This window comes from Salvelinus namaycush, unplaced genomic scaffold, assembly GCF_016432855.1.
Source record: "Salvelinus namaycush isolate Seneca unplaced genomic scaffold, SaNama_1.0 Scaffold2976, whole genome shotgun sequence".
Taxonomy (NCBI): domain Eukaryota; kingdom Metazoa; phylum Chordata; class Actinopteri; order Salmoniformes; family Salmonidae; genus Salvelinus; species Salvelinus namaycush.
In genome coordinates, this window is record NW_024059870.1 from 10,028 (window position 1) to 30,392 (window position 20,365).

A 20,365-nucleotide genomic window follows, 5' to 3' on the forward strand; every position below is an offset into this window, starting at 1 on the left:
TTCCCTCCCCCCCATTACCCCCCCTCCTCCTCTCCATCTCTTGTCACCTGTTCAGGTGAACCTGCACGGTTTCTATGGAGACAGATTGCACACACGAATCCCCCACTGTCATCACTAGCAGCTGTTTGATTAAGTTGTTTCTCGGTTTGTCCGTTTGTTCGGTTTGATTGAGATGCTTTTACACCGCGGACAAGTCCACAAACCGTTTGCTTCACTACTCTGACGTTGAAATCGTGTACATAGTTTGGGATTAAACACGTCACCTCCCCGTCTACCGGGGCGCTGAACCCGAGCTGTTTAGTCATACAGGGTGTGTCTCTGTTCACTCGCAGCGGACTCGTTTTTCCACTCTTTCTACCGGTTCCTCTCTCTTCCTCTCCCTCTCGTTACTGTGAGCTCCGGTGCAGACTCGACCTCCTCCGGTAAGTTTCCGTCGCTCAACATCAGATCGTTAGTTGAAGAGTTGTTGACGTGATTATTCTGCTGAACCAGGTGATGTGTGTTTTACCGGACTGTGATCGTAGCTGGGATCATTTATCAACACGGATGCGACGAGATACAACAGTATTTTAGCAGATAATGACGAGCTGTGGCTGTTGCTAAAGAGGATACGTTATATTCTCTAACTCAGTCAGTTTTATGAATGGAAACACAGATCTGTGACTATTTTCCATGACTGTAAACGTGGAAAACTTTTTGACGTCGTTTGAAGCTTTTGGTTTGTAAATGAGTTGGTGACTCTGTTCTGTGTTTCTCTTCAGACAGAACGATCTTTCTTCTAATCAAACCAACGATCAACTATCTATCAGAATGGTAAGTTCAACTTCACTAGGCAACTGTATAATGCTGTTATGATAATGTCGAATTTAATTTCACTTAAAACCACTTCAGATGATAACACGGAAATGTTTGGCTGTCGGGTTAAAGAGAAGTGTGTGATTCCATTACTATGTAAATGTTTAACTTTCTATCTCTGCCTATAATGGACACCACATCCGCGGCACCGCCCAGGCGACTGTCATTAAATAATCATTAGACTTTATCCCAGAACAATACACAGTGTAGAACCCAGTATGGAACACATGGGTTCTAGAACAGGTTATTACACTATATAACTGTAGAACCCAGTATGGAACACCTGGGTTCTAGAATAGGTTATTACACTATATAACTGTAGAACCCAGTATGGAACACATGGATTCTAGAACAGGTTATTACACTATATAACTGTAGAACCCAGTATGGAACACATGGGTTCTAGAATAGGTTATTACACTATATAACTGTAGAACCCAGTATGGAACACATGGGTTCTAGAATAGGTTATTACACTATATAACTGTAGAACCCAGTATGGAACACATGGATTCTAGGTTATTACACTATATAACTGTAGAACCCAGTATGGAACACATGGATTCTAGAATAGGTTATTACACTATATAACTGTAGAACCCAGTATGGAACACATGGATTCTAGAACAGGTTATTACACTATATAACTGTAGAACCCAGTATGGAACACATGGATTCTAGAACAGGTTATTACACTATATAACTGTAGAACCCAGTATGGAACACATGGGTTCTAGAATAGGTTATTACACTATATAACTGTAGAACCCAGTATGGAACACATGGGTTCTAGAATAGGTTATTACACTATATAACTGTAGAACCCAGTATGGAACACATGGGTTCTAGAATAGGTTATTACACTATATAACTGTAGAACCCAGTATGGAACACATGGATTCTAGGTTATTACACTATATAACTGTAGAACCCAGTATGGAACACATGGATTCTAGAATAGGTTATTACACTATATAACTGTAGAACCCAGTATGGAACACATGGATTCTAGAACAGGTTATTACACTATATAACTGTAGAACCCAGTATGGAACACATGGATTCTAGAACAGGTTATTACACTATATAACTGTAGAACCCAGTATGGAACACATGGATTCTAGAATAGGTTATTACACTATATAACTGTAGAACCCAGTATGGAACACATGGATTCTAGAATAGGTTATTACACTATATAACTGTAGAACCCAGTACGGAACACATGGATTCTAGAATAGGTTATTACACTATATAACTGTAGAACCCAGTATGGAACACATGGATTCTAGAACAGGTTATTACACTATATAACTGTAGAACCCAGTATGGAACACATGGATTCTAGAATAGGTTATTACACTATATAACTGTAGAACCCAGTATGGAACACATGGATTCTAGAATAGGTTATTACACTATATAACTGTAGAACCCAGTATGGAACACATGGATTCTAGAACAGGTTATTACACTATATAACTGTAGAACCCAGTATGGAACACATGGATTCTAGAATAGGTTATTACACTATATAACTGTAGAACCCAGTATGGAACACATGGATTCTAGAATAGGTTATTACACTATATAACTGTAGAACCCAGTATGGAACACATGGATTCTAGAACAGGTTATTACACTATGTAACTGTAGAACCCAGTATGGAACACATGGATTCTAGAATAGGTTATTACACTATATAACTGTAGAACCCAGTATGGAACACATGGATTCTAGAACAGGTTATTACACTATATAACTGTAGAACCCAGTATGGAACACATGGATTCTAGAATAGGTTATTACACTATATAACTGTAGAACCCAGTATGGAACACATGGATTCTAGAATAGGTTATTACACTATATAACTGTAGAACCCAGTATGGAACACATGGATTCTAGAACAGGTTATGACACTATATAACTGTAGAACCCAGTATGGAACACATGGATTCTAGAACAGGTTATTACACTATATAACTGTAGAACCCAGTATGGAACACATGGATTCTAGAACAGGTTATTACACTATGTAACTGTAGAACCCAGTATGGAACACATGGATTCTAGGTTATTACACTATATAACTGTAGAACCCAGTATGGAACACATGGATTCTAGAATAGGTTATTACACTATATAACTGTAGAACCCAGTATGGAACACATGGATTCTAGAACAGGTTATGACACTATATAACTGTAGAACCCAGTACGGAACACATGGGTTCTAGAACAGGTTATGACACTATATAACTGTAGAACCCAGTATGGAACACATGGGTTCTAGAACAGGTTATTACACTATATAACTGCAGAACGAAGGGAGATCATTTGAGACGATAGTCCCATATAAATGTTTCGTTCATCCCGGGTGATTTTCTCCCAAAACATATGTGTCGTGTTTGGCATTAAACTAGCTTTCTACACTCAACACTAATGTATAAACCCAACATGTACTGGCTCTGTCCCCAATCCCCAAACTAGCTTTCTACACTCAACACTAATGTATAAACCCAACATGTACTGGCTCTGTCCCCAATCCCCAAACTAGCTTTCTACACTCAACACTAATGTATACACCCAACATGTACTGGCTCTGTCCCCAATCCCCAAACTAGCTTTCTACACTCAACACTAATGTATAAACCCAACATGTACTGGCTCTGTCCCCAATCCCCAAACTAGCTTTCTACACTCAACACTAATGTATAAACCCAACATGTACTGGCTCTGTCCCCAATCCCCAAACTAGCTTTCTACACTCAACACTAATGTATAAACCCAACATGTACTGGCTCTGTCCCCAATCCCCAAACTAGCTTTCTACACTCAACACTAATGTATAAACCCAACATGTACTGGCTCTGTCCCCAATCCCCAAACTAGCTTTCTACACTCAACACTAATGTATAAACCCAACATGTAAAGTGTTGGTCTCATGTTTCATGAGTTTCTCCTTCGCCAAGAGGATCCATCCACCTGACAGGTGTGGCATATCAAATATCAAGAAGCTGATTAAACAGCATGATCATTACACAGGTGCACCTTGTACTGGGGACAATAAAAGGCCACTTTAAAATGTGCAGTTTTGTCACACAACACAATGCCACAGATGTCGCAAGTTGAGGGAAAATGCAATTGGCATGCTGACTGCAGGAATGTCCACCAGAGCTGTTGCCTGAGAATTTAATGTTATTTTCTCTACCATAAGCCACCTCCAACGTTGCTTTAGAGAATTTGGCAGTACGTCCAACCGGCCTCACAACCGCAGACCACGTGTAACCACGCCAACCCAGGACCTCCACATCCGACTTCATCTGCGGGATCGTCTGAGGGGGGAGCCCTTTTGTGGGGAAAAACTAATTCTGATTGGCTGGGCTCCTGCCCAGTCATATGAAATCCGTAGATTAGGGCCTAATTCATTAATTTTTTATTACACTTTTATTTAACTTGGCAAGCCAGTTAAGAACAAATTCTTATTTACAATGACGGCCTACCAAAAGACAAAAGGCCTCCTGCGAGGACGGGGGCTGGGATTAAAAATATAAAAACAATTTGACAAAACACAGATCACGACAAGAGAGCCACCAGAACACTACATAAAGAGACAACATAGCAAGGCAGCAACACACGACAACACAACATGGTAGCAACACAAACCACGGTACAAACATTATCAGGCACAGTCAACAGCACAAAGGTCAAGAAGGTAGAGACAACAATACATCACGCAAAGCAGCCACAACTGTCAGTAAGAGTGTCCACGATTGAGTCTTTGAACGAAGAGATGGCTAGACAGTGTACCGTCTAGCCATGTGATTACCTCAAGCTCTAAACCCTCAGAGGTAGTAATCACACCGGTGGGAAGAGGGACATTCTTCTTACCAAACCACATGACCTTTGTTCTGGAGGTGTTCAGAACAAGGTTAAGGGCAGAGAAAGCTTGTTGGACACTAAGAAAGCTTGTTGGACACAGAGAAAGCTTGTTGGACACTAAGAAAGCTTGTTGGACACTGAGAAAGCTTGTTGGACACTAAGAAAGCTTGTTGGACACAGAGAAAGCTTGTTGGACACTAAGAAAGCTTGTTGGACACTGAGAAAGCTTGTTGGACACAGAGAAAGCTTGTTGGACACTGAGAAAGCTTGTTGGACACTAAGAAAGCTTGTTGGACACAGAGAAAGCTTGTTGGACACAGAGAAATCTTGTTGGACACTAAGAAAGCTTGTTGGACACAGAGAAAGCTTGTTGGACACAGAGAAAGCTTGTTGGACACTGAGAAAGCTTGTTGGACACTGAGAAAGCTTGTTGGACACTGAGAAAGCTTGTTGGACACTAAGAAAGCTTGTTGGACACAGAGAAAGCTTGCTGGACACAGAGAAAGCTTGTTGAACACAGAGAAAGCTTGTTGGACACAGAGAAAGCTTGTTGGACACAGAGAAAGCTTGTTGGACACAGAGAAAGCTTGCTGGACACAGAGAAAGCTTGTTGGACACAGAGAAAGCTTTGTTGGACACAGAGAAAGCTTTGTTGGACACAGAGAAAGCTTTGTTGGACACAGAGAAAGCTTGTTGGACACAGAGAAAGCTTGTTGGACACAGATAAAGCTTGTTGGACACTAAGAAAGCTTGTTGGACACTAAGAAAGCTTGTTGGACACAGAGAAAGCTTGTTGGACACAGAGAAAGCTTGTTGGACACTAAGAAAGCTTGTTGGACACAGAGAAAGCTTGTTGGACACAGAGAAAGCTTGTTGGACACAGAGAAAGCTTGTTGGACACAGATAAAGCTTGTTGGACACTAAGAAAGCTTGTTGGACACTAAGAAAGCTTGTTGGACACAGAGAAAGCTTGTTGGACACAGAGAAAGCTTGTTGGACACTAAGAAAGCTTGTTGGACACAGAGAAAGCTTGTTGGACACAGAGAAAGCTTGTTGGACACAGAGAAAGCTTGTTGGACACAGAGAAAGCTTGTTGGACACAGAGAAAGCTTTGTTGGACACAGAGAAAGCTTGTTGAACACAGAGAAAGCTTGTTTGACACAGAGAAAGCTTGTTGGACACAGAGAAAGCTTTGTTGGACACAGAGAAAGCTTGTTGGACACAGAGAAAGCTTGTTGGACACAGAGAAAGCTTGTTGGACACAGAGAAAGCTTTGTTGCGTTTAACATCCGGGGGAATATTATTTCAATTGATTGATTTCCTTCTATGAACTGTAACTCAGTAAAATGGTTTTATGCGTTTTATATTTGTGTTCAGTGTACGTACTTAAACAGCAGACTCATTTCAGTGTTTGATCTAGTAAAATTCACACTATTTTCCGAATCATGTGTTCGACAACAGCTGGGAATCAGATAAAGTGATGAGCTGTACAGAAATGAAGGAATGGAGGGAGTCGAATAGCGGGAGTCGAATGGCGGGAGTCGAATAGCGGGAGTCGAATAGCGGGAGTCGAATGGCGCGGGAGTCGAATGGCGCGGGAGTCGAATGGCGCGGGAGTCGAATAGCGGGAGTCGAATAGCGGGAGTCGAATGGCGCGGGAGTCGAATGGCGCGGGAGTCGAATGGCGCGGGAGTCGAATAGCGGGAGTCGAATAGCGGGAGTCGAATAGCGGGAGTCGAATGGCGCGGGAGTCGAATTGCGGGAGTCGAATAGCGGGAGTTGAATGGCGCGGGAGTCGAATGGCGCGGGAGTCGAATGGCGCGGGAGTCGAATGGCGGGAGTCGAATGGCGGGAGTCAACACAATGGCGCATTAGATGACACATTCGAAGAACTATTATAGAAATGTCACATACTATGAAACTATACCATTTATTAATGCTAGTATGGGTATTTCTATGTTATGGGGAAGCCCGGCCTGATCAGGATGTGACATCACACTGGGAATATGTGTTGTTTGGCTGTTTAACTGTAGAACTCTGCTGCTACAGACAGTCAGAAGGCTTTTAATGAAAACCAGCCCTCTTCATTTATGGAAAACCATAGTGTGGGTCTCCTCCCCTCTCCCTCTCTCTCTCTCTCTCTCTCTCTCTCTCTCTCTCTCTCTCTCTCTTTCTCTCTTTCTCTCTCTCTCTCTCTCTCTCTCTCTCTCTCTCTCTCTCTCTCTCTCTCTCTCTCTCTCTCTCTCTCTCTCTCAAACCATAGTGTGGGTCTCCTCCCCTCTCTCTCTCTCTCTCAAACCATAGTGTGGGTCTCCTCCCCACTCCCTCTCTCTCTCAAACCATAGTGTGGGTCTCCTCCCCTCTCCCTCTCTCTCTCAAACCATAGTGTGGGTCTCCTCCCCTCTCCCTCTCTCTCTCAAACCATAGTGTGGGTCTCCTCCCCTCTCTCTCTCTCTCTCTCTCTCTCTCTCTCTCTCTCTCTCTCTCTCTCTCTCTCTCTCTCTCTCTCTCTCTCTCTCTCTCTCTCTCTCTCTCAAACCATAGTGTGGGTCTCTGTGTGTTTGTGGAGCAGAGGGTCTGTATTTGGGGAAGTCAGTATGAGTCATGTGTGTGGGCCTTTCTTCAGACAGGGTGGGGCTCTGCCTCCTCTCTCTCTCTCTCTCTCTCTCTCTCTCTCTCTCTCTCTCTCTCTCTCTCTCTCTCTCTCTCTCTCTCTCTCTCTCTCTCTCTCTCTCTTCTCTCTCTCTCTTCTCTCTCTCTCTCTCTCTCTTCTCCCCTCTCTCTCTCTCTCCTCCCCTCTCTCTCCTCCCCTCCCCCCTCCCTCACTCTCTCTGTGTACACAGGATGGAGTACAAAACGGACACTGTGGAGCAGTAAACAGTAGATATGTGTTATTCTGTAGTAGGGTATATGGTAACCATGGTAACCATGTGTTATTCTGATACAGTCTACCAATATCTACTGTATACCATGTAGGCCTATTAGACTATAGCCTACCAATATCTACTGTATACCACGTAGGTCTATTAGACTATAGCCTACCAATATCTACTGTATACCATGTAGGCCTATTAGACTATAGTCTACCAATATCTACTGTATACCACGTAGGTCTATTAGACTATAGCCTACCAATATCTACTGTATATTACATAGGTCTATTAGACTATAGCCTACCAATATCTACTGTATACCACGTAGGTCTATTAGACTATAGTCTACCAATATCTACTGTATACCACGTAGGTCTATTAGACTATAGTCTACCAATATCTACTGTATACCACATAGGTCTATTAGGCTATAGTCTACCAATATCTACTGTATACCACATAGGTCTATTAGGATATAGTCTACCAATAGCTACTGTATACCACGTAGTCATAGCTCTATTAGACTATAGTCTACCAATATCTACTGTATACCACGTAGGTCTATTAGACTATAGTCTACCAATATCTACTGTATACCACGTAGGTCTATTAGACTATAGTCTACCAATAGCTACTGTATATTACATAGTCTTAGGCCTATTAGGATTTACTGCAAATGATTGTTGTTTGTTCCTGAACTGGCCAAATGACAGAGTTTTCCTTCAGCACCACAAGTTGGTTCAACTTCTTTAACATAATTTTTCCATAACCTGTTGTTGGAAAAACGTATGTGTTATGGCTTTTCAACCTCTGCCATATTGTGGATTCAGATCTCTATCTATTACAACTCAAAGGGTTTTATTTAATGGAAGCTTCTCTAACGTCAAACATGTGAAGTGTGGTGTACCGCAGGGCAGCTCTCTAGGCCCTCTACTCTTTTCTATTTTTTTACCAATGACCTGCCACTGGCATTAAACAAAGCATATGTGTCCATGTACGCTGATGATTCAACCATATACACATCAGCAACCACAGCTAATGAAGTCACTGAAACCCTTAACAAAGAGTTGCAGTCTGTTTTGGAATGGGTGGCCGGTAATAAACTGGTCCTGAACATCTCTAAAACTAAGAGCGTTGTATTTGGTCCAAATCATTCCTTAATTTCTAGACCTCAGCTGAATCTGGTAATGAATGGTGTGGCTGTTGAACAAATTGAGGAGACTAAATTACTTGGTTTTACCTTAGATTGTAAACTGTCACGGTCAAAACATATAGATTCAATGGTTGTAGAGATGGGTCTGTCCGTAATAAAGAGATACTCTGCTTTTTTGACACCACAATCCAAAAAAGCAAGTTCTGCAGCCTCTAGTTTAGTCTAATCTTGATTATTGTCCAGTCGTGTGGTCCAGTGCGGCAAGGAAAGACCTAGTTAAGCTGCAGCTGGCCCAGAACAGAGCGGCACGTCTTGCTCTTCATTGTAATCAGAGGGCTAATATTAATACTATGCTGCCAGTCTCTCTTGGTTAAGAGTTGAGGAGAGACTGACTGCATCACTTCTTGTTTTTATAAGACAGATTAATGTGTTGAAAATTCCAAATTGTTTGCAACTTACACACAGCTCTTATACACACTTATCCCACCAGACATGCCACCAGGGGTCTTTTCACAGATGTTCTCTGTTTAGTGAGTCCTCCAGATCAGAGGCAGTAGGGATGACCAGGGATGTTCTCTGTTTAGTGAGTCCTCCAGATCAGAGGCAGTAGGGATGACCAGGGATGTTCTCTGTTTAGTGAGTCCTCCAGATCAGAGGCAGTAGGGATGACCAGGGATGTTCTCTGTTTAGTGAGTCCTCCAGATCAGAGGCAGTAGGGATGACCAGGGATGTTCTCTGTTTAGTGAGTCCTACAGATCAGAGGCAGTAGGGATGACCAGGGATGTTCTCTGTTTAGTGAGTCCTCCAGATCAGAGGCAGTAGGGATGACCAGGGATGTTCTCTGTTTAGTGAGTCCTCCAGATCAGAGGCAGTAGGGATGACCAGGGATGTTCTCTGTTTAGTGAGTCCTCCAGATCAGAGGCAGTAGGGATGACCAGGGATGTTCTCTGTTTAGTGAGTCCTACAGATCAGAGGCAGTAGGGATGACCAGGGATGTTCTCTGTTTAGTGAGTCCTCCAGATCAGAGACAGTAGGGATGACCAGGGATGTTCTCTGTTTAGTGAGTCCTCCAGATCAGAGGCAGTAGGGATGACAAGGGATGTTCTCTGTTTAGTGAGTCCTCCAGATCAGAGGCAGTAGGGATGACCAGGGATGTTCTCTGTTTAGTGAGTCCTCCAGATCAGAGGCAGTAGGGATGACAAGGGATGTTCTCTGTTTAGTGAGTCCTCCAGATCAGAGGCAGTAGGGATGACCAGGGATGTTCTCTGTTTAGTGAGTCCTCCAGATCAGAGGCAGTAGGGATGACAAGGGATGTTCTCTGTTTAGTGAGTCCTACAGATCAGAGGCAGTAGGGATGACCAGGGATGTTCTCTGTTTAGTGAGTCCTCCAGATCAGAGGCAGTAGGGATGACCAGGGATGTTCTCTGTTTAGTGAGTCCTCCAGATCAGAGGCAGTAGGGATGACCAGGGATGTTCTCTGTTTAGTGAGTCCTCCAGATCAGAGGCAGTAGGGATGACCAGGGATGTTCTCTGTTTAGTGAGTCCTCCAGATCAGAGGCAGTAGGGATGACCAGGGATGTTCTCTGTTTAGTGAGTCCTCCAGATCAGAGGCAGTAGGGATGACAAGGGATGTTCTCTGTTTAGTGAGTCCTACAGATCAGAGGCAGTAGGGATGACCAGGGATGTTCTCTGTTTAGTGAGTCCTCCAGATCAGAGGCAGTAGGGATGACCAGGGATGTTCTCTGTTTAGTGAGTCCTCCAGATCAGAGGCAGTAGGGATGACCAGGGATGTTCTCTGTTTAGTGAGTCCTCCAGATCAGAGGCAGTAGGGATGACCAGGGATGTTCTCTGTTTAGTGAGTCCTCCAGATCAGAGGCAGTAGAGGTCCTCTGCACCTCTCCTGTGGGTCTCACTAGACTCTCCATTACAATCCAATCAGCTGTGTGTGTGGAGGATGTTGTTAGGCATTCCTCTGACAGACAGAATCCTGGACTCTGTTGTGTTCGTCTCATTCCAGAAACATTCCGTGGTCCTCCTCCCTAAATAACAATGTTCCCAAAACCACCAGTGTCAGCTAACAACACTGACCGTGGACACACACACACACACACACACACACACACACACACACACACACACACACACACACACACACACACACACACACACACACACACACACACACACACACACACACACACACACACACACACACACACACACACTTCTCCTGTTAGCTGAGGGGAGGAGCCAGTCGTGTGTGTGTGTGTGTGTGTGTGTGTGTGTGTGTGTGTGTGTGTGTGTGTGTGTGTGTGTGTGTGTGTGTGTGTGTGTGTGTGTGTGTGTGTGTGTGTGTCTGTGACCAACAGATTTGTTCCCTGTCATGTGAAATCCATAGATTAGGACTTTCAATTGACTGATTTCCTTATGAACTAGGTGTTATATTTTTGTTCAGTATACATTACCCACAGTCCTCTCTGGTCTACCCTGAACTACTTTACCCACAGTCCTCTCTGGTCTACCCTGAACTACTTTACCCACAGTCCTCTCTGGTCTACCCTGAACTACTTTACCCACAGTCCTCTCTGGTCTACCCTGAACTACTTTACCCACAGTCCTCTCTGGTCTACCCTGAACTACTTTACCCACAGTCCTCTCTGGTCTACCCTGAACTACTTTACCCACAGTCCTCTCTGGTCTACCCTGAACTACATTACCCACAGTCCTCTCTGGTCTACCCTGAACTACATTACCCACAGTCCTCTCTGGTCTACCCTGAACTACATTACCCACAGTCCTCCTATGTGTCTGTTCTCTGATAGGCTGGTCGAGGCAGTGTGAGAGCCAGTGGAAACTTCAACGCCAACCAAGATGCAGCGACACTCTACAAGGCCATGAAGGGACTGGGTCAGTGGTGTGGTCTGAATATGATGCAAACTGAGGGAGTAACCATGGCACCAAAGATTTGACTATGGTGTTTGTTGTTGCCATAGGAACCGATGAGGATTCCATCATGAAGTTGTTGACGTCTCGTAGCAACAGCCAGAGACAGCAGATCAAAGCTGCATACAAGACCCTGCATGGCAAGGTCAGAACACAACCACAATACAACCACAATACAACCACAACACAACCACAATACAACCACAATACAACCACAACCACAATACAACCACAATACAACCACAACCACAATACAACCCCAATACAACCACAATACACCCACAATACAACCACAACACAACCACAATACAACCACAATACAACCACAATACAACCACAGCCACAATACAACCACAACACAACCACAATACAACCACAATACAACCACAATACAACCACAACACAACCACAATACAACCACAACACAACCACAATACAACCACAACCACAACACAACCACAATACAACCACAACCACAACACAACCACAACCACAATACAACCACAACACAACCACAATACAACCACAATACAACCACAATACAACCACAATACAACCACAACACAACCACAACCACAATACAACCACAACCACAATACAACCACAACACAACCACAATACAACCACAACACAACCACAACACAACCACAACCACAATACAACCACAACCACAATACAACCACAACACAACCACAATACAACCACAACACAACCACAATACAACCACAACCACAACACAACCACAATAAAACCACAATACAACCACAACACAACCACAATACAACCACAACCACAATACAACCACAACCACAATAAAACCACAACCACAATACAACCACAACCACAACACAACCACAATACAACCACAATACAACCACAATACAACCACAATATAACCACAACCACAATACAACCACAACCACAATAAAACCACAACCACAACACAACCACAATACAACCACAATACAACCACAACCACAACACAACCACAATACAACCACAACACAACCACAATACAACCACAATACAACCACAATACAACCACAATACAACCACAACACAACCACAATACAACCACAACCACAACCACAAAACAACCACAATACAACCACAACCACAACACAACCACAACCACAATACAACCACAACACAACCACAATACAACCACAACCACAATACAACCACAACCACAATACAACCACAACCACAACCACAATACAACCACAACACAACCACAATACAACCACAATACAACCACAACCACAATACAACCACAATACAACCACAACCACAATACAACACAACCACAATACAACCACAATACAACCACAATACAACCACAACCACAATACAACCACAACACAACCACACTACAACCACAATACAACCACAATACAACCACAATACAACCACAACCACAATACAACCACAATACAACCACAACCACAATACAACCACAACCACAATACAACCACAACCACAATACAACCACAATACAACCACAATACAACCACAATACAACCACAATACAACCACAATACAACCATAATACAACCACAATACAACCACAACACAACCACAATACAACCACAACCACAATACAACCACAACCACAATACAACCACAACCACAATACAACCACAATACAACCACAATACAACCACAATACAACCACAACACAACCACAATACAACCACAACCACAATACAACCACAATACAACCACAACCACAATACAACCACAATACAACCACAACCACAATACAACCACAATACAACCACAACTACAATACAACCACAATACAACCATAATACAACCACAATACAACCACAATACAACCACAACCACAACCACAATCACAATACAACCACAATACAACCACAATACAACCACAATACAACCACAATACAACCACAACCACAACCACAATACAACCACAACCACAATACAACCACAACCACAACCACAATACAACCACAATACAACCACAACCACAATATAACCACAACACAACCACAATACAACCACAACCACAATAAAACCACAACACAACCACAACCACAATACAATACAACCACAATACAACCACAACACAACCACAACACAACCACAATACAACCACAACCACAACACAACCACAATACAACCACAATACAACCACAACACAACCACAACCACACTACAACCACAATACAACCACAACACAACCACAACCACACTACAACCACAATACAACCACAATACAACCACAACACAACCACAACCACACTACAACCACAACACAACCACAAAACAACCACAACCACAACCACAATATAACCACAACCACAACCACAATAGAACCACAACCACAATACAACCACAACCACAATACAACCACAATACAACCACAATACAACCATAATACAACCACAACCACAATACAACCACAATACAACCACAATACAACCACAATACAACCACAACCACAACCACCATACAACCACAACCACAATACAACCACAATACAACCACAACCACAATACAACCACAACCACAATACAACCACAACCACAATACAACCACAATACAACCACAACCACAATACAACCACAATACAATATAACCACAACCACAACCACAATACAACCACAACCACAATACAACCACAACCACAATACAACCACAATACAACCACAATACAACCACAATACAACCACAATACAACCACAATACAACCACAACACAACCACAATACAACCACAATACAACCACAACCACAATACAACCACAATACAACCACAATACAACCACAATATAACCACAACCACAATAAAACCACAACCACAATACAACCACAACACAACCACAACCACAATACAACCACAACCACAACACAACCACAATACAATACAACCACAATACAACCACAATACAACCACAACCACAATACAACCACAACCACAACCACAATACAACCACAACCACAATACAACCACAACCACAATACAACCACAATACAACCACAATACAACCACAATACAACCACAATACAACCACAACACAACCACAATACAACCACAACCACAATACAACCACAACCACAATACAACCACAATACAACCACAATACAACCACAACCACAATACAACCACAACCACAATACAACCACAATACAACCACAACACAACCACAATACAACCACAATACAACCACAGCCACAACACAACCACAACACAACCACAATACAACCACAACCACAACCACAATACAACCACAATACAACCACAATACAACCACAATACAACCACAATACAACCACAACCACAATACAACCACAACACAACCACAACCACACTACAACCACAACACAACCACAAAACAACCACAACCACAACCACAATATAACCACAACCACAACCACAATAGAACCACAACCACAATACAACCACAACCACAATACAACCACAATACAACCACAATACAACCACAATACAACCACAACCACAATACAACCACAATACAACCACAATACAACCACAACCACAACCACAATACAACCACAACCACAATACAACCACAATACAACCACAACCACAATACAACCACAACCACAATACAACCACAACCACAATACAACCACAATACAACCACAACCACAATACAACCACAATACAACCACAATACAACCACAACCACAATACAACCACAACCACAACCACAATACAACCACAACCACAATACAACCACAATACAACCACAATACAACCACAATACAACCACAATACAACCACAATACAACCACAACACAACCACAATACAACCACAATACAACCACAACCACAATACAACCACAATACAACCACAATACAACCACAATACAACCACAACCACAACCACCATACAACCACAACCACAATACAACCACAATACAACCACAACCACAATACAACCACAATACAACCACAATACAACCACAACCACAATACAACCACAACCACAACCACAATACAACCACAACCACAATACAACCACAACCACAATACAACCACAATACAACCACAATACAACCACAATACAACCACAATACAACCACAATACAACCACAACACAACCACAATACAACCACAATACAACCACAACCACAATACAACCACAACCACAATACAACCACAATACAACCACAATACAACCACAACCACAATACAACCACAACCACAATACAACCACAATACAACCACAACACAACCACAATACAACCACAATACAACCACAGCCACAACACAACCACAACACAACCACAATACAACCACAACCACAACCACAATACAACCACAACCACAATACAACCACAACACAACCACAATACAACCACAATACAACCACAGCCACAACACAACCACAACACAACCACAATACAACCACAACCACAACCACAATACAACCACAATACTGAGGCTGTTTTATCTGAATGGGGTTGTAGACTACAAGGAACAACCAACAGGGAGGCTGTTTTATCTGAATGGGGTTGTAGACTACAAGGAACAACCAACAGGGAGGCTGTTTTATCTGAATGGGGTTGTAGACTACAAGGAGCAACCAACAGGAGGCTGTTTTATCTGAATGGGGTTGTAGACTACAAGGAACAACCAACAGGAGGCTGTTTTATCTGAATGGGGTTGTAGACTACAAGGAACAACCAACAGAGAGGCTGTTTTATCTGAATGGGGTTGTAGACTACAAGGAACAACCAACAGACAGACTGTTTTATCTGAATGGGGTTGTAGGCTACAAGGAACAACCAACAGGAGGCTGTTTTATCTGAATGGGGTTGTAGACTACAAGGAACAACCAACAGGGAGGCTGTTTTATCTGAATGGGGTTGTAGACTACAAGGAACAACCAACAGACAGGCTGTTTTATCTGAATGGGGTTGTAGACTACAAGGAACAACCAACAGAGAGGCTGTTTTATCTGAATGGGGTTGTAGACTACAAGGAACAACCAACAGGAGGCTGTTTTATCTGAATGGGGTTGTAGACTACAAGGAGCAACCAACAGGAGGCTGTTTAATCTGAATGGGGTTGTAGACTACAAGGAACAACCAACAGAGAGGCTGTTTTATCTGAATGGGGTTGTAGACTACAAGGAACAACCAACAGGAGGCTGTTTTATCTGAATGGGGTTGTAGACTACAAGGAACAACCAACAGACAGGCTGTTTTATCTGAATGGGGTTGTAGACTACAAGGAACAACCAACAGAGAGGCTGTTTTATCTGAATGGGGTTGTAGACTACAAGGAACAACCAACAGGAGGCTGTTTTATCTGAATGGGGTTGTAGACTACAAGGAACAACCAACAGAGAGGCTGTTTTATCTGAATGGGGTTGTAGACTACAAGGACCAACCAACAGGGAGGCTGTTTTATCTGAATGGGGTTGTAGACTACAAGGACCAACCAACAGACAGGCTGTTTTATCTGAATGGGGTTGTAGACTACAAGGAACAACCAACAGGGAGGCTGTTTTATCTGAATGGGGTTGTAGACTACAAGGAACAACCAACAGGGAGGCTGTTTAATCTGAATGGGGTTGTAGACTACAAGGAACAACCAACAGGGAGGCTGTTTTATCTGAATGGGGTTGTAGACTACAAGGAACAACCAACAGGGAGGCTGTTTTATCTGAATGGGGTTGTAGACTACAAGGAACAACCAACAGACAGGCTGTTTTATCTGAATGGGGTTGTAGACTACAAGGAACAACCAACAGACAGGCTGTTTTATCTGAATGGGGTTGTAGGCTACAAGGAACAACCAACAGAGAGGCTGTTTTATCTGAATGGGGTTGTAGACTACAAGGAACAACCAACAGACAGGCTGTTTTATCTGAATGGGGTTGTAGACTACAAGGAACAACCAACAGAGAGGCTGTTTTATCTGAATGGGGTTGTAGACTACAAGGAACAACCAACAGAGAGGCTGTTTTATCTGAATGGGGTTGTAGACTACAAGGAACAACCAACAGGGAGGCTGTTTTATCTGAATGGGGTTGTAGACTACAAGGAGCAACCAACAGGGAGGCTGTTTTATCTGAATGGGGTTGTAGACTACAAGGAGCAACCAACAGGGAGGCTGTTTTATCTGAATGGGGTTGTAGGCTACAAGGAAACACCAACAGACAGGCTGTTTTATCTGAATGGGGTTGTAGACTACAAGGAACAACCAACAGGGAGGCTGTTTTATCTGAATGGGGTTGTAGACTACAAGGAACAACCAACAGACAGGCTGTTTTATCTGAATGGGGTTGTAGACTACAAGGAACAACCAACAGGGAGGCTGTTTTATCTGAATGGGGTTGTAGACTACAAGGAACAACCAACAGGGAGGCTGTTTTATCTGAATGGGGTTGTAGACTACAAGGAACAACCAACAGGGAGGCTGTTTTATCTGAATGGGGTTGTAGACTACAAGGAACAACCAACAGGAGGCTGTTTTATCTGAATGGGGTTGTAGACTACAAGGAACAACCAACAGGAGGCTGTTTTATCTGAATGGGGTTGTAGACTACAAGGAACAACCAACAGGAGGCTGTTTTATCTGAATGGGGTTGTAGACTACAAGGAACAACCAACAGGAGGCTGTTTTATCTGAATGGGGTTGTAGACTACAAGGAACAACCAACAGGAGGCTGTTTTATCTGAATGGGGTTGTAGACTACAAGGAACAACCAACAGAGAGGCTGTTTTATCTGAATGGGGTTGTAGACTACAAGGAACAACCAACAGGAGGCTGTTTTATCTGAATGGGGTTGTAGACTACAAGGAACAACCAACAGGAGGCTGTTTTATCTGAATGGGGTTGTAGACTACAAGGAACAACCAACAGGGAGGCTGTTTTATCTGAATGGGGTTGTAGACTACAAGGAACAACCAACAGGGAGGCTGTTTTATCTGAATGGGGTTGTAGACTACAAGGAACAACCAACAGGGAGGCTGTTTTATCTGAATGGGGTTGTAGACTACAAGGAACAACCAACAGAGAGGCTGTTTTATCTGAATGGGGTTGTAGACTACAAGGAACAACCAACAGAGAGGCTGTTTTATCTGAATGGGGTTGTAGACTACAAGGAACAACCAACAGGGAGGCTGTTTTATCTGAATGGGGTTGTAGACTACAAGGAACAACCAACAGGAGGCTGTTTTATCTGAATGGGGTTGTAGACTACAAGGAACAACCAACAGGAGGCTGTTTTATCTGAATGGGGTTGTAGACTACAAGGAACAACCAACAGGGAGGCTGTTTTATCTGAATGGGGTTGTAGACTACAAGGAACAACCAACAGAGAGGCTGTTTTATCTGAATGGGGTTGTAGACTACAAGGAACAACCAACAGGAGGCTGTTTTATCTGAATGGGGTTGTAGACTACAAGGAACAACCAACAGAGAGGCTGTTTTATCTGAATGGGGTTGTAGACTACAAGGAACAACCAACAGGAGGCTGTTTTATCTGAATGGGGTTGTAGACTACAAGGAACAACCAACAGGGAGGCTGTTTTATCTGAATGGGGTTGTAGACTACAAGGAACAACCAACAGAGAGGCTGTTTTATCTGAATGGGGTTGTAGACTACAAGGAACAACCAACAGACAGGCTGTTTTATCTGAATGGGGTTGTAGACTACAAGGAACAACCAACAGGAGGCTGTTTTATCTGAATGGGGTTGTAGGCTACAAGGAACAACCAACAGGGAGGCTGTTTTATCTGAATGGGGTTGTAGACTACAAGGAACAACCAACAGACAGGCTGTTTTATCTGAATGGGGTTGTAGACTACAAGGAACAACCAACAGAGAGGCTGTTTTATCTGAATGGGGTTGTAGACTACAAGGAACAACCAACAGAGAGGCTGTTTTATCTGAATGGGGTTGTAGACTACAAGGAACAACCAACAGGGAGGCTGTTTTATCTGAATGGGGTTGTAGACTACAAGGAACAACCAACAGGAGGCTGTTTTATCTGAATGGGTTGTAGACTACAAGGAACAACCAACAGGGAGGCTGTTTTATCTGAATGGGGGTTGTAGACTACAAGGAACAACCAACAGAGAGGCCTGTTTTATCTGAATGGGGTTGTAGACTACAAGGAACAACCAACAGGAGGCATGTTTTATATCTGGAATGGGGTTGTAGACTACATAGGACAACCAAACAGGGAGGCGGTTTTATCTGAATGGGGTTGTAGACTACAAGGAACAACCAACAGGGAGGCTTGTTTTATCTGAATGGGGTTGTAGACTCCTGACAAAGGAAAAACAACCAACAGGAAGGCTGTTTTAATCTGAATGGGTTGTAGACTACAAGGAACAAACCAACAGAGAGCTGTTTATCTGAATGGGGTTGTAGACTACAAGGAAAAACCAACCGAGAGGCCTGTTTTATCTGAATGGGGTTGTAGACTACAAGGAACAGAACCAACAGAGAGGCTGTTCTTATCTGGAATGGGGGTTAGACTACAAGGACCAACAACAGGAGGCGTGTTTATCTGAATGGGGTTGTAGACTACAAGGAACAACCAACTAGGGAGGCTGTTTTATCTGAATGGGGGTTGTAGACTACAAGGAACCAACAACAGGAGGCTGTTTTTATCTGAATGGGGTTGTAGACTACAAGGACAACCA

The 20,365-nt window shown here is 43.0% G+C and overlaps 1 long non-coding RNA gene across 1 annotated transcript; it reads left to right on the forward strand.

Moving 5' to 3' along the window:
- Positions 1 to 293: 293 nt before the first annotated feature.
- On the forward strand, positions 294 to 11,860 carry LOC120039754. Its single transcript, XR_005475494.1, has 4 exons — positions 294 to 422; positions 762 to 813; positions 11,588 to 11,672; positions 11,759 to 11,860. It is a non-coding gene; the product is annotated as an uncharacterized LOC120039754 (long non-coding RNA).
- The last annotated feature ends 8,505 nt before the right edge of the window (positions 11,861 to 20,365 follow it).